The sequence below is a fragment of the Hyla sarda genome, chromosome 7 (genome assembly GCF_029499605.1).
Source record: "Hyla sarda isolate aHylSar1 chromosome 7, aHylSar1.hap1, whole genome shotgun sequence".
Classification (NCBI taxonomy): domain Eukaryota; kingdom Metazoa; phylum Chordata; class Amphibia; order Anura; family Hylidae; genus Hyla; species Hyla sarda.
The window spans coordinates 209,612,672-209,628,579 of record NC_079195.1 but is presented as its reverse complement, the minus strand read 5'-3'; positions in this window follow the sequence as shown (position 1 = coordinate 209,628,579).

Here is a 15,908-nt window from a genome sequence, read left to right as displayed (position 1 = left end):
ATATGAAGTTATACTCACATGTCCCCGCCGCTCCGGACCTGTCACCGCTGCTCTGGATGTTGCCCTGCATTGCTGTCGCCTCGTCCCCAGGGTTTTCCCGCCGCTCTGGACCGTCTCTGCTGCTCGGGATCGTTGCTCTTCATAGCCGTCATCATTGCTGCTCCTATTGGATGACGTGATGACGATGAAGGAGAGTGACAGCGATGCAGGGGCTCCTGTAGAGAATGGTCCGGAGCGCCGGAGACAGGTGAATAACCATCACTGGACCACACGGGGCACCGTAAACGGCTATCCGGTGGCAGCTGAGCAGTCTGTGCTGCCGGATAGCCATTTATGTGATGGCCCCGACATACAAAAGCATCGTATGTTGATGCTGCCTCTGAGAGGCCATCGTATGTTGAAATGATCGTATGTCGGGGCCATCGTAGGTCGGGGGTCACTGTATATTACATAAACCCATCCTGTTTTTGATATCTTAATGTCTCGTTTTTGTCTCAAGGGTAATATAGTCAGCCTATGCATACGTGACACGGAGCACAATCATGATGTGAATGAGCACCGGAAAATGAATACAGACAAAAGTCACTACTTTAAAAATCACTTATTTCAAGAATATTTCAGAATGTTCTCTCTTAGATGCAGATGGACCTGAAAATATATGGGTGGTAGGAGGATATCCCTTGGTTTCTCTAGGGGCAGTGGTCGTCAACCTGCGGACCTCCAGATGTTGCAAAACTACAACTCCCAGCATGCCCGGACAGCCAACGGCTGTCCGGGCATGCTGGGAGTTGTAGTTTTGCAACATCTGGAGGTCCGCGGGTTGAAGACCACTGCTTTAGGGGCTTACAGACTGCTGTAAAATTTCTAGGAAGGAAAAGCAACAATGAAGAGGAAAAGCAACAATGATTTATCAATAACATAATATTGGGGGAGTATGTTGTTCCCTGGACTGTGTAATGTGGGCCACCCAGCTTTCCCAGTCTCCTGAAAAGAATAGCTGTCTGGTTAAGCAGCTATACTAGAGCTCTATGTGAAACCCGGGTAGCACGCATACTATATACCACCCAACTTTTCCAGTTTCCTGCAGCCCCAGCAGTGCTATGCTGTTCGTCTTTCCTGCACTACTCACTGCAGCAGCGCTGCCATTCCCTCTCCCTGCCCCCACACTGATGTTTTTTTCTATCCCCTCACTCTTCTCTTATCCAGCAATAAATCTTCTCCATGCTTTCCACGTCCCCTCTCCCTGCCTCTGCATTAACTTTTCTCCGCACCTGCCTGCCGGACAGTTCAATCATACTTTATCATAATGTTGGTCTGGTGACAGGATGTTTTAAAGTCCTGGCCAATTTCCGCAGCCCAAGTAATGGGCTCAGGAGAAGTACCGGAAGTCCAATAGACTTCCATAAGACTTTTGTTGCATCTCCTGATCGTACAGCAAAGAAAAAAAAACTGAAAATGTAGCCAGCACCTAAACCCAATACACTGGTGCACGCTGCTGTGGCAAGTACAAAACATGTAAAAAAAGAAAATGGTAGCAGCACACTTGGTCAACAAAATGGAGGCTCTTAGCGCACTTTTTGATCAAAACGTGTCCCCCATCCACCACGCGGAGGTGGCCTCTTATCGGATGGGTCCCTAAACACTCACCTACCTTCTTTTTTTACATGTTTTTATCTCCTGATCGTGCCACTTTTGGGCTACGGAGATTGCTCGGGAGTTTTAAACATCCTGTAGTCAGACCATTGTCATGGTAAAGTATGATTGAACTGTCTGGGCTCCACTGTTTTGCTCTTTATCTGCGGAAGTGTCCGGGCTGCGATACTTGTTTTTATCGAGACATCCCTAAACTACTATATTTTTAATTGACATATGAGTAACATGTATACCAAGCCGAAAGGGGTACTCCAGTGGAATATATATTTTTTTTTTAATCAACTGGTGCCAGAAAGTTAAACAGATTTGTAAATTACTTCAATAAAAAAATCTTAACCCTTCCAGTACTTATTAGCTGCTGAATACTACAGAGGAAATTCTTTTCTTTTTGGAACTTAGAGCTCTCTGCTGACATCACGAGCACAGTGCTCTCTGCTGACATCTCTGTCCATTTTAAGAACTGTCCAGAGTAGGAGAAAATCCCCATAGCAAACATATGCTGCTCTGGGCAGTTCCTAAAATGGACAGAGGTGTCAGCAGAGAGCACTGTGCTCGTGATGTCAGCAGAGAGCTCTGTGTTCCAAAAAGAAAATAATTTCCTCTGTAGTATTCAGCAACTAATAAGTACTGGAAGGATTAAGATTTTTTAATAGAAGTCATTTACAAACCCTCTGGCGCTCTGTGATACACTAATATACATATATAATTTACAAATCTGTTTAACTTTCTGGCACCAGTTGATTAAAAAAAAAAAAAAGTTTTCCAAAGGAGTACCCCTTTACTTGAAATACCTTCAACCAGTCGGAACTCATGCATTTGTTGCGTTTTATAGATATAGATTTATTATTGCTATTTGAGCAATTGCTTTGTAGGTTTCTTCTGAAAGTTTTTTTTTTCTTTTATCACCTGCAAAATAAACTCCATTAAAATTCTGATAGAAAATGTCGCCATCTAGTGGCGGAAATGAACACTAAAAATCTGTTTCTTATTTACTCATCTTTATGCCTTTTCATGCGACCCTATCATTTGGCTTCCAACCATTATATAATGTTTAACATTTCCCACAGTGGCAGCGAAGCCTCCAACGAGGGGGCATCGTGCATCAAATCCGTCTACCGCCGAAGCATCGGCAAATGATTTATCATAGTGACGGCATGTTGTAGCTCTGGGGACGGGAGCTGAGCTCCAGTATACGTATAGGCAGTCACGTAGGCTGCAAACTGATCCCTGTGACCAGCATCCAAATATGTTCTCACTCTGATGGGGAACAGATGCGACATTATGCAGAGCCGTTATATGTCAGCGCAGAACACCGGATGACAGTGATGGAAAGATCCGGCCGCGCACTCCCACAGACCATACATTCATTCACTGCTCTAAGGATGCATTCACACCACGTTTTAGCAATACAGTTCCCGTATACGTTTTCAGTGTGAAAACCCTACGGAACAGTATTGAAAACCGTATGCATTGACTCTCCATTGAAAACCGCATGCCAAACGATGCATCAGGTTGTGTCCGTTTTGCATCTTGTAAGGTTTTGTCAGTTTTTTTTCCCGTACCCAAAACTGTAGCCTACCACGTTTTTTGGTCCGGGTGAAAAACTGTATTAAACCGTATACATTTTTTTTAAAACATGGGAGTCAATGGGAACCGTATAGAACTGTATGTGCGTACGGTTCCATCCGGTTTTCACCATACGGTTTTTGACTTTGTACAGTTTTTTTTCTTGGAATTTCAATCAAACAAGTGAAACTTTATTCATAATGCAGTGAGAAGTTAAAAACGTATACGTTTGTTTCATAAAAAACGGATGCAACCGGACTTCATTTTTTAAACCGTATACAGGTTAAAATTTGTACACACGTTTTGATACAGTTTAGTAAGGTTTTGAGGAATCAGTTTTTCATCAAAAACCTGATGCGGGAACTGTATTGCAAAAACGTGGTGTGAATGCAGCCTAAGGGTGCATTCCCACAGGGCGTATACGCAGCGTATTTGACGCTGAGCAAAATTTATGGCAGCAGCGGGAAATACGCTGCGTATTCCTCGCTCTCTATACACACAGGGCTTTCCGGCGGCAGCCCTATGTGTGCAGTGAGTTTTGGAGGCGGAGCCGCGCGTCACAGACACGCCGGCACACGGCCCCCCCCCTCCAAAACTCACTACACGCATAGGGCTACCGCCGGAAAGCCCTGTGTGTATAGAGAGCGAGGAATACGAGGCGTATTTCCCGCTGCTGCCATAAATTTTGCGCAGCGTCAAATACGCTGCGTATATGCCCTGTGGGAATGCACCCTAAGGCTGCATTCACATCTCGTTTTTACACTACGGGTGCCGGATCCGGCTGGGGGAGGGGCAAACCGGGCAAACCGTATACTACAGTTTTAGGTCCGGTCACAAAACTGGATACGGGTCAAAAATGAGCCGACTGGAGTCATTCATTAAAGTGCGGGAGAGCCCGGTTTGCCCCTCCCCCAGCCGAATCCGGCACCCGTAGTGTAAAAACGAGATGTGAATACAGCCTAACAATCCGACCACCATTCACACAGGGGGAGATTTATCAAAACCTGTGCAGAGGAAATGTTGACAAGTTGCCCATAGCAACCAATCAGATCGCTTCTTTCATTTTCTCAGAGGCCTTGTAAAAAATGAAAGAAGCGATCTGATTGGTTGCTATGGGCAACTGGTCCACTTTTCCTCTGCACAGGTTTGGTAAATCTCCCCCGCAATGAATGAATTCCTCCAGATTTGTGTATCATTCAATCAAACTATATCAGTGTTTGCCAACCAGGGTGCCTCCAGCTGTTGCAAAACTACAACTCCCAGCATGCCCGGACAGCCGTTGGATGTCCGGGCATGCTGGGAGTTGTATTTTTGCAACAGCTGGAGGCACCCTGGTTGGGAAACACTGAACTACGGGGGATATTTATCAAAACCTGAGCAAAGGAAAAATTACCCAGTTGCCCATAGCAACCAATCAGATTGCTTCTTTCATTTTACAGAGGCCTTGTTAAAAATGAAAGAAGCGATCTGATTGGTTGCTATGGGCAACTGGGCAACTTTTCCTCTGGACAGATTTTGATAAATCTCCCCCTATATACTCACCTACATAACAGGAATAACCCTGACGGGCAGAGAGGCATCGCAACAGGGCAGACGGCCATCATCTGGATTCACACAGCTTTCTTATAATAAATCTGGAAGACATTACAGAAAAAAAACGTCTATGCGTTCGTTCACACAGCCGTCTAGACCCGTCCTGTTCTTCTCCCGTCAAAAATAAAAACGGATTTAAAAAAAAAAAAAAACAGACAATAACGGATGCAAACGGATGTCATCTATTTGCCTCCGTTATTGTTCAGTTAATAAACGAGAAAAAAAAATTTTTTTTTTGTTCTGAGCATGCTCAGAAATAAAAACGGATCAAAAAACAGATGGAAAAAACGGATGCAAACGGATGACATTAAAGGCTCTTCCGTTTTTCATAGACTTCAATGTTAAATTTACTTTATCCGTTTTTTTTGACAGAAGAAAAAATACTGCACGTGCTGTTTTTTCTGCCATCAAAAAAACGGAAATGAGTACAGACGGGTACATACGGATGTAAACGGATTGTAAAAAAAATCCCATTGACATGAATGGGATTTTAAAAAAAATGTTTTTAATCCGTTTACAGCCTGCAAGAAAGGAACCGAAACAGGAATAAAAAAAAAACGGGGACAGACGGCCGTGTGAACGCACCCGAAGAACTTATTCAAACATTGCAGTTTTTCCAGCGTTTTTTTACACTTTGCTGCATATTTAAGAAAATCAGCGCAAAATATGTGAATTGAAGGCACTGAGGAAATAAGAGCTAATTTTTCTGGGGAGTTATTTTACCCATATGATGCACACTCACCGTTACCGCCATTTGTTTTATTGCAGTGCAGTTGCGCCGATGCGCTTCATTACTGTAACTTAGTCATGTGATCACCAGTCTGAAAGAAAGTTGCCACAATTAAAGGGGTACTCCACTGGAATTTTTTATAAATTTATTTTTTTAACAGATTTGTAAATGACTTCTATTAAAAAATCTTAATCCTTCCAGTACTTATCAGCTGCTGTATAATACAAAGGAATTTCCTTTCTGTCTGACCACAGTGCTCTCTGCTGACACCTCTGTTAATTTTAGGAACTGTCCAGAGCAGGATAGGTTTGCTAATGGGAATTTGCTTGTACATGACAGTTCCTAAAATGGACAGAGGTGTCAGCAGAGAGCACTGTGGTAAGAAATTCAAAAAGAAAAGAACTTCCTGTGTAGCATACAGCAGCTGATAAGTACTGGAAGGATTAAGATTTTTAAATAGAAGTAATTTACAAATCTGTTTAACTTTCTGGCACCAGTTGATTTTAAAAAAAATAATGTTTTCTAATGGATCATCACCTATCAGATCCTCTACAAGCAGCTCAAAGTCCAAATTGCAGGTTTTGATCACATCCCGGAAAAAAAATGGAACAAAAAGTGACAACAGATCACGGCCCAAAAAAATGAGCCCTCATACATCCCTGTATACAGAAAAATTAAAAAAAAAAGAGTTATAGGGATCAGAATAGAGACATTTTTAAGCATACTTGAAATGAAAGGTGTTATTACAAAGTACAGAATACACAGAAAACAAGCCCTTATATGGATTGTGGATGGAATAAAACAAAAACACAAAAATGAAATTGTCTGTGTCCTCAAAGGGTTAAAGGGGTATTCCGGTGAAAAACTATTTTTTTTCCTATCAACTGGCTCCAAAGAGTTAAACAGATTTATAAATTACTTCTATGAAAAAATCTCAATCCTACCAGTACTTATCAGCTGCTGAAGTTGAGTTGTTCTTTTCTGTCTGACCATAGTGCTCTCTGCTGACACCTTTGTCTGTCTCAGGAACTGTCCAGAGCAGGAGAGGTTTGCCATGGGGATTTGCTTGTTCTCTGAACAGTTCCTGAGACAGACAGAGGTGTCAGTAGAGAGCACTGTGGTAAGACAGAAAAGAACAACTCAACATCAGCAGCTGATAAGTACTGGAAGGATTAAGATTTTTTTAATTGAAGTCATTCACAAATCTGTTTAACTTTCTGGAGCCAGTTGATATGAAAAAAATAGTTTTTCACCGGAGTACCCCTTTAAAGTGTACCTGTCATATCATAGAAAATAAAGTAATGCTAATATATGTTACTCACTTGGTCATGCAGATTCTTTACATGTCTCATTTATATGTCTAGCTTCTGTATTTGGCTCACAAATCCCTCCGTTCCGCTGCTCACTCATTCTGACATCCACTGCTCATAAAGGGGCATGTCCAAGACAAGCACTGGGCTTGCCCTCACTCACCATGCATTCACTTCCTCCCTGAGTCAGCTGTGCTGTGTCTCTTCATCCAATCACTGCAGGCTGCTCTGTAACCCCCTCCTCTCTGTTTTCGTGCTGCAGTCTGATAGGACAGGAGTGAGCACAGAGGAGGCTGGTCGTGCCCTCACTTCCTAGACTTTGTCCCAGTCTGTACTTCAGCTGGGACAAAAAGATGAGGTCAGGATTATGTTCTGGACGATATGGGGCCCCCTAGTGGTCTATATTTTTTTTATTAATAAGCCATGATTTCTATACAAAGGAGATACAAAAATTTTTATGCAGTATATTAGAAAGGTTAATGTTTTACCAAGATGTGCAACATAGAAAAAGGTTTTGAATCTGACAGTGCCCATTTAAACATTGTATATTTGTATTTGCTAAGAAGTAATAAAGCTGGGCGAACATCCTAGAAGTGCGGGGACTCCAGAATTTTTTGTTACCGTATATACTCGAGTACAAGCAGAGTTTTTCAGCATGATTTTTCGTGCTGAAAACGCCCCTCTCCACTTATACTCGAGTGAACTCTCGGCCTGTCAGTGGTCTTAAACCTTAAACCTAAAACTTTTCCTGGGTTTTCGGGGTGAAATTAGGGGCCTCGGCTTCAGAGGCGTAGCGTGGGGGGTGCAGGGGGGCCGGCCGCACCGGGCGCAACATCTGGGGGGGCGGGCTCGCACTCGCAGCTCTCTGCCCCTGCCTGGCTCACTCACTCTCTCTGCAGTGCTGGCTGTGCGAATCCGATCCGAGCCGCCGGGTCGCCGCCCACTGTGGAAGCAGTGGCGGATCCAGGGGGGGGCAACTCCCCCCCCCCCCCCCCGAGATTGTTGCCCCTCTTCCTGAACTATCCCATGGTGGAGCGGGAGCTGTCGGCTGTCCCGCTCCACCACCCCTTTCTCACGCACGTCACCTTGCTATCACACACCGCGGCTGCTCCATTCCTGCAGTCAGTGAGAGCCAATCACGGCAGGCCGGCGCGATGACATCACATAATCGCGCCGGCGCCCTGAGATCACGTCCCCGCGGCTCTCAATGACTGCAGGAATCGAGCAGCCGCAGCGTGGGAGAAAGGTGACGGGCGTGAGAAAGGGGAGGGGGGAGCAAATTATAAGTGAGAGGGGCAAATGATGAGTAAGGGGCACTATATGTGGGGGCACATGACAGGACCCCCCCCTCTCATGTGCCCCTCATATATAATACCCCATGTCCTGTGCCCCTCACATATAATGCCCCCCCTGACATGTGCCCTTCACATATAATGCCCCCTGTCCTGCCCACTCAGGGGGCATTATATGTGAGGGGCACATGTCAGGGGGGCATTATATGTGAGAGGCACAGGACATGGGGTATTATATATGAGGGGCACATGACAGGGGGGGGGGGGGTCCTGTCATGTGCCCCTCACATATAATGCCCCCCTGACATGTGCCCTTCACATATAATGCCCCCTGTCCTGCCCACTCAGGGGGCATTATATGTGAGGGGCACATGTCAGGGGGGCATTATATGTGAGGGGCACAGGAAATGGGGCATTAAATGTGAGGGGCACAGGACATGGGGCATTATATGTGAGGGGCACAGGACAGGGGACATTATAAGTCAGGGTCACATGTCAGGGGGCAATATATGTGGGGGCACATGACAGGGGGGCATTATATGTGAGGGGCACATGACAGGGGGGCATTATATGTGGGGGCACATGACAGGGGGGCATTATATGTGGGGGCACATGACAGGGGGGCATTATATGTGAGGGGCACATGTCAGGGGGCAATATATGTGGGGGCACATGACAGGGGGGCATTATATGTGAGGGGCACATGACAGGGGGGCATTATATGTGAGGGGCACATGTCAGGGGGCAATATATGTGGGGGCACATGTCTGGGGGCAATATATGTGGGGGCACATGTTCTTGATATTTTTTGTCGTTTACGATGGTTGTGAGACGACATATAATAGCGCGGCCCATGCCAGGTTACTACATTTGTAGATTTGTATTCATAGACCTGCTGAACCTGTGGAGAATGTGTAATGCATGTTCGCACTCAATAAAGTGTTTGAAAATAAACTTGTATTTTGATGCATTTTACTTTAATGACATCAGTATTTTCATAACAAACAATACATGTGCTTAGGGGGTAAGGGTTTGTTTTAGAGATGAGCGAACTTACAGTAAATTCAATTCGTCACGAACTTCTCGGCTCGGCCGTTGATGACTTATCCTGCATAAATTAGTTCAGCTTTCAGGTGCTCCCGTGGGCTGGAAAAGGTGGATACAGTCCTAGGAGACTCTTTCCTAGGAATGTATCCACCTTTTCCAGCCCACCGGAGCACCTGAAAGCTGAACTAATTTACGCAGGAAAAGTCATCAACTGCCGAGCCGAGAAGTTGTTGACGAATCGAATTTAGTGTAAGTTCGCTCATCTCTAGTTTCTTTAACTAATCTAGTGGAAGAGACTCGAGTGCTAAAATCCATGGGGGGCGCAAATTACTTGCCTTGCCCGGGTGCTGACAACCCCCGCTACGCCACTGCTCGGCTTCTATTCGGGTCGGCTTATACTCGAGTATATACGGTAGATGGCAAAGAAACTAAGCAAGTCCATTGATATTTCAGAGCAGCAGGATCAAGCACGTGTCCAGACTCGGCACATCCTGTATTTTTGTTTGGGTACGGAAACTTTTATAGCTGTACAGATCATCCAAGTCTCCTTTTTATAGCACAGAGCTGTCCTTTTTATTTTTTTATTTATTTTTTGCGCGTTCCGTCTGTCTCGGGGTTGTTTTTACCTTTAAAATCCGGTCTTGGGGAATTTACTGTAAATCTGACTCATAACAATTACAAATAAATACTGTAAACTGCAAGTATTAACAAGAAATCTCATAAAGTTCTAAATTGCATGGGGGCACTGAGTGCACTGCGGGTGAATTTACATCTGGCCGTGCCGCCGGCATGAGAAAAATGCAGATCGCCCGTCCAGCTCCTTTGGCACAAGCAGCGATGGCTGGAAAATAATAATTTCTAACATGGTGGAAGATCACAGGAAAGTAATAAAACATGAGCGCGTTTACTGCGGCATCAAATTCAGAGCACATGGGCAATAGGAATGCGCACATGAAAGGGAAAGAATGATTTTTTTAATTTATTTTTTTAAAGGAAAAATGCAAAAATTCTCTTTCGAAACCACCTCACAAGTATTTCAGATGCATAGTTTGTCAGGGTGTAAGGAATTACAGTGGTCCCTCAACATACGATGGTAATCCGTGCCAAATGGACCATCGTTTGTTGAAACCATCGCATGTTGAGGGATCCGTGCAATTTAAAGTATAGGACAGTGGTCTACAACCTGCGGACCTCCAGATGTTGCAAAACTACAACACCCAGCATGTCCGGACAGCCGTTGGCTGTCCGGGCATGCTGGGAGTTGTAGTTTTGCAACATCTGGAGGTCCGCAGGTTGAAGACCACTGGTAGAGGAAGTTGTACTCACGTGTCCCCGCCGCTCCGGACCGTCACCGCTCGTCACCGCTGCCCTGGATGTCGCCTTCCATCGCTGTCGCCGTGTCCCCGAGGTGTACCCGCCGCTCCGGCAAGGCCTCTGCTTCCTCGACATCCTCGCTCTCCGTCGCCGCCATCACGTTGCTAAGCACGCCGCTCCTATTGGCTGACAGGACGGCGTGCGCAGCGACGTGATGACGACGATGGAGAGTGCCGACGATGCAGAGGATCCCGAAGAGGACGTGCCGGAGCCCCGAGGACAGGTAAGTGATCGTCAGCGGACCACACGGGGCACCGTAAACGGCTATCCAGTGGCAGCTGAAGCAGTCTGCGCTGCCGGATAGCCGTTTATGTGATGGCCCCGACATACAAAAGCATCGTATGTTGATGCTGCCTTCAACATGAGAGGCCATCGTATGTGGAAATGATCGTATGTTGGGGCCATCGTAGGTCGGGGGGTCACTGTATTCGCTTTGTGCAGCTACATTTAGCTATCGGAATTAATTAAAATCACGTTCTACCAAACTTCCCATCAATCTTGATGATCGACGTACATTCATTTTAAAGGGGTAGTCCAGTGGTGAAAAACTTATCCCCTATCCTAAGGATAGGGGATAAGTTTGAGATCGCGGGGGGTCCGACCGCTGGGGCCCCCGCGATCTCTCTGTACGGGGCCCCGGCTCTCCGCCGAGATAGCGGGTGTCGACCCCCGCACAAGGCGGCGGCCGACACGCCCCCTCAATACATCTCAATGGCAGAGCCGGAGATTGCTGAAGGCAGCGCTTCGGCTCTGCCATAGAGTTGTATTGAGGGGGCGTGTCGGCCGCCGCTTCGTGCGGAGGTCGACACGCCCCCTTCCCGCGAGCTGTCGGGGCTCCGTACAGGAGATCGCGGGGGGCCCCAGGGGTCGGACCCTCCGCGATCTGCAACTTATCCCCTATCCTTAAGATAGGGGATAAGTTGTAAACCACTGAGTCACCACTGGACTACTCCTTTAAATTCAGGTAGAAGAAACAGACATGGTAGCACATCTACAATCTTGTATAATGATCTGATTGCTTCTCAGCATAATATCAAAAACTAACAGGTTGTTATTATACATTATGCTGAGAAGCAATCAGATCATTATACAAGATTGTAGATGTGCATCATGTCTGTTTTCTACCCGAATTCACACTGTGTTTTCTATCCCCTCCTTTTTTTTTGTTTGAATATGTGGTCTGCACTCTTCCCCACCCCCTCAGCCCAACCCTATATAGTAGTACTTAGCTACACAAGGGCCATTTCTTTCCTAGCAGTCTCCCAGTCTGACTGGGAGAGCATGGTAAGTGAGCTATTACACCTTGTTCACACTGGTGTGGTGCTGTGCGGCGTCCGTTGCTGCCGTGGCACCGTGTCTGCTGGGAGGTGCGGCCCATAGACTGGTTTGAGTGGCATTGGGGCCGCTCTGCCAGTGGGTCGTTTCCCCCGTGGGCACTGGTGTCGCGGCGGTGGTGGTCGCTGCCCAGTGCTGCGCCATTTTATGCTAGGGACCCATTCTGAATAGGTGGCCTTGACGTGGCGAGTGGGCTTGTACTTTTTGATCAAAAATGTATACTAACAACCTGTTAGTTTTTATATTATGCTGAGAAGCAATCAGATCATTATACAAGATTGTAGATGTGCGACCATGTCTGTTTTCTACCCGAATTCGTACATTAATTTTAAACTGGCCATCAGGTCATGATGGGAGTTGTAGTTGTGCAATCACTGAAGATCCACAAATTGGGGAACATTGGAATAGAATAGTTCTCTCTGTCTTTTCTCATTCTACAGCATTCACTGGAACATTTCACATTTAACTCCGATGGATGCCAGCGTATGAAGGGGAATCGGTCATGAATTGGCTATTATACAGCTCCTCCCCTCAAATTATATATACAGTATCTCCCATAAGTGAGTCCTCCCCTCAAATTATATATACAGTATCTCCCATAAGTGAGTCCACCCCTCACATTATATATACAGTATATCCCATAAGTGAGTCCACCCCTCACATTATATACAGTATATCCCATAAGTGAGTCCACCCCTCACATTATATATACAGTATATCCCATAAGTGACTCCACCCCTCACATTATATATACAGTATCTCCCATAAGTGAGTCCACCCCTCACATTATATATACAGTATATCCCATAACTGAGTCCACCCCTCACATTATATACAGTATCTCCCATAAGTGACTCCACCCCTCACATTATATATACAGTATATCCCATAAGTGAGTCCACCCCTCACATTATATACAGTATCTCCCATAAGTGAGTCCACCCCTCACATTATATATACAGTATATACCATAAGTGAGTCCACCCCTCACATTATATATACAGTATATCCCATAAGTGACTCCACCCCTCACATTATATATACAGTATATCCCATAAGTGACTCCACCCCTCACATTATATATACAGTATCTCCCATAAGTGACTCCACCCCTCACATTATATATACAGTATATCCCATAAGTGAGTCCACCCCTCACATTATATACAGTATCTCCCATAAGTGAGTCCACCCCTCACATTATATATACAGTATATCCCATAAGTGACTCCACCCCTCACATTATATATACAATATATCCCATAAGTGACTCCACCCCTCACATTATATATACAGTATCTCCCATAAGTGAGTCCTCCCCTCAAATTATATATACAGTATCTCCCATAAGTGAGTCCACCCCTCACATTATATATACAGTATCTCCCATAAGTGACTCTACCCCTCACATTATATATACAGTATCTCCCATAAGTGAGTCCATCCCTCACATTATATACAGTATCTCCCATAAGTGAGTTCACCCCTCACATTATATATACAGTATCTCCCATAAGTGAGTCCACCCCTCACATTATATATACAGTATATCCCATAAGTGAGTCCACCCCTCACATTATATATACAGTATCTCCCATAAGTGACTCCACCCCTCACATTATATACAGTATCTCCCATAAGTGAGTTCACCCCTCACATTATATATACAGTATCTCCCATAAGTGACTCTACCCCTCACATTATATATACTGTATATCCCATAAGTGAGTCCACCTCTCACATTATATATACAGTATCTCCCATAAGTGAGTCCACCTCTCACATTATATATACAGTATATCCCATAAGTGAGTCCACCCCTCACATTATATATTCAGTATATCCCATAAGTGACTCCACCCCTCACATTATATACACAGTATCTCCCATAAGTGAGTCCACCCCTCACATTATATATACAGTATATCCCATAAGTGAGTCCACCCCTCACATTATATATACAGTATCTCCCATAAGTGAGTCCACCCCTCACATTATATATACAGTATCTCCCATAAGTGAGTCCACCCCTCACATTATATATACAGTATCTCCCATAAGTGAGTCCACCCCTCACATTATATATACAGTATCTCCCATAAGTGACTCCACCCCTCAAATTATATATACAGTATCCCCCATAAGTGACTCCACCCCTCACATTATATATACAGTATCCCCCATAAGTGAGTCCACCCCTCACATTATATACAGTATCTCCCATAAGTGACTCCACCCCTCAAATTATATATACAGTATCTTCCATAAGTGACTCCACCCCTCACATTATATATACAGTATCTCCCATAAGTGACTCCACCCCTCACATTATATACAGTATCTCCCATAAGTGACTCCACCCCTCACATTATATACAGTATCTCCCATAAGTGACTCCACCCCTCACATTATATATACAGTATCTCCCATAAGTGACTCCACCCCTCACATTATATATACAGTATCTCCCATAAGTGAGTCCACCCCTCACATTATATACAGTATATCCCATAAGTGAGTCCACCCCTCACATTATATATACAGTATATCCCATAAGTGAGTCCACCCCTCACATTATATACAGTATCTCCCATAAGTGAGTCCACCCCTCACATTATATACAGTATCTCCCATAAGTGAGTCCACCCCTCAAATTATATACAGTATCTCCCATAAGTGAGTCCACCCCTCAAATTATATATACAGTATCTCCCATAAGTGAGTCCACCCCTCAAATTATATATACAGTATCTCCCATAAGCAAAATAACTCAACTCAGTGGAAATGTCCAAAATTCTGTGAGGCGACCATTTTTTTTCAGCACTGCCTTAAAGGAATACTCCGGCAAAAAACATCCCCTATCCAAAAGGGACCCCTGCGATCTCCTGGCCGGCAGTGGTGGCGTCCGGAACACAGAAGCTTGTGTTCGTGACGTCACACGACGCTCCCTCCATTCATGTCTATGGGAGTAGGCACGACTGCTAGTATGTAGCCGTCAGGCCACCTCCCATAGACCTGAATGGAGGGGGCATGGCGGCTGTAGTCGCCAGTCATCCGGCATGGCGTGGAGTTCCAATGCCGGGACAGCCGCGATCAGACATCTTATCCCCTTTCCTTTGGATAGGGGATAAGATATTCTTCGCCAGAGTACCCATTTAAGCCTCTTGGACATGGAGTTCACCAGATCTTTACAGGTTGTCCCTTTTGTCCTCTTCCATTCCTCCATGAGGACATCACAGAGCTGGTGGATGTTAGAGACCTTGCCCTCCCCCACCTTCCATTTGAGGATGCCCCACAGATGCTCAATAGGGTTTAGGTCTGGAGACTTGCTTGGCCAGACCATCACCTTTACCCTCAGCTTCTTCAGCAAGGCAGTGGTGGTTTCGGAGATTTATTTTGGGTCATTATCATGTTGGAATACTGCCTCGCGCCCCAGTCTCTGACGAGAGGGGATCATGCACTGCTTCAGTCACAGTACATGGTTCCCCCAATGAACTGTAGCTCCCCAGTGCCAGTAGCACTCATGCAGGTCCAGAATGCTGAGCATGTGCACTCAAATCCATTGGTCAACCACAGAGACCTGTTCTGAGTGGAACCTGTGCTGTGAAACCTCTATATTGTCTTGCCACTGAGCTCAGTTTCCGGGTCTTGGCAATCTTCTTAAAGCCTAGACCATCTTTATGTAGAGCAACCATTCTTTTTTCAGATTCTCAGAGAGATCTTTGCCATGAGGAGCCATGTTAAACTTCCAGTGACCAGTATTAGGGAGTGTGAGAGTGATCACACCAAATTTAAGACAACTGCTCCCCATTCACACCAAAGACCTTGTAACCCTAACCGGTCACATGACACCGAGAAGAGTAAATGGCTAAATGGGCCCAATTTGGACATTTGCACCTAAGGGTGTACGTACTTTTGTTGCCAAGGTTTAGACATTAATGGCGTGTGTTGAGTTAATAGATGCTGCCAACACAAATTCTACATTGACCATTTGTGCTATGTTTACAT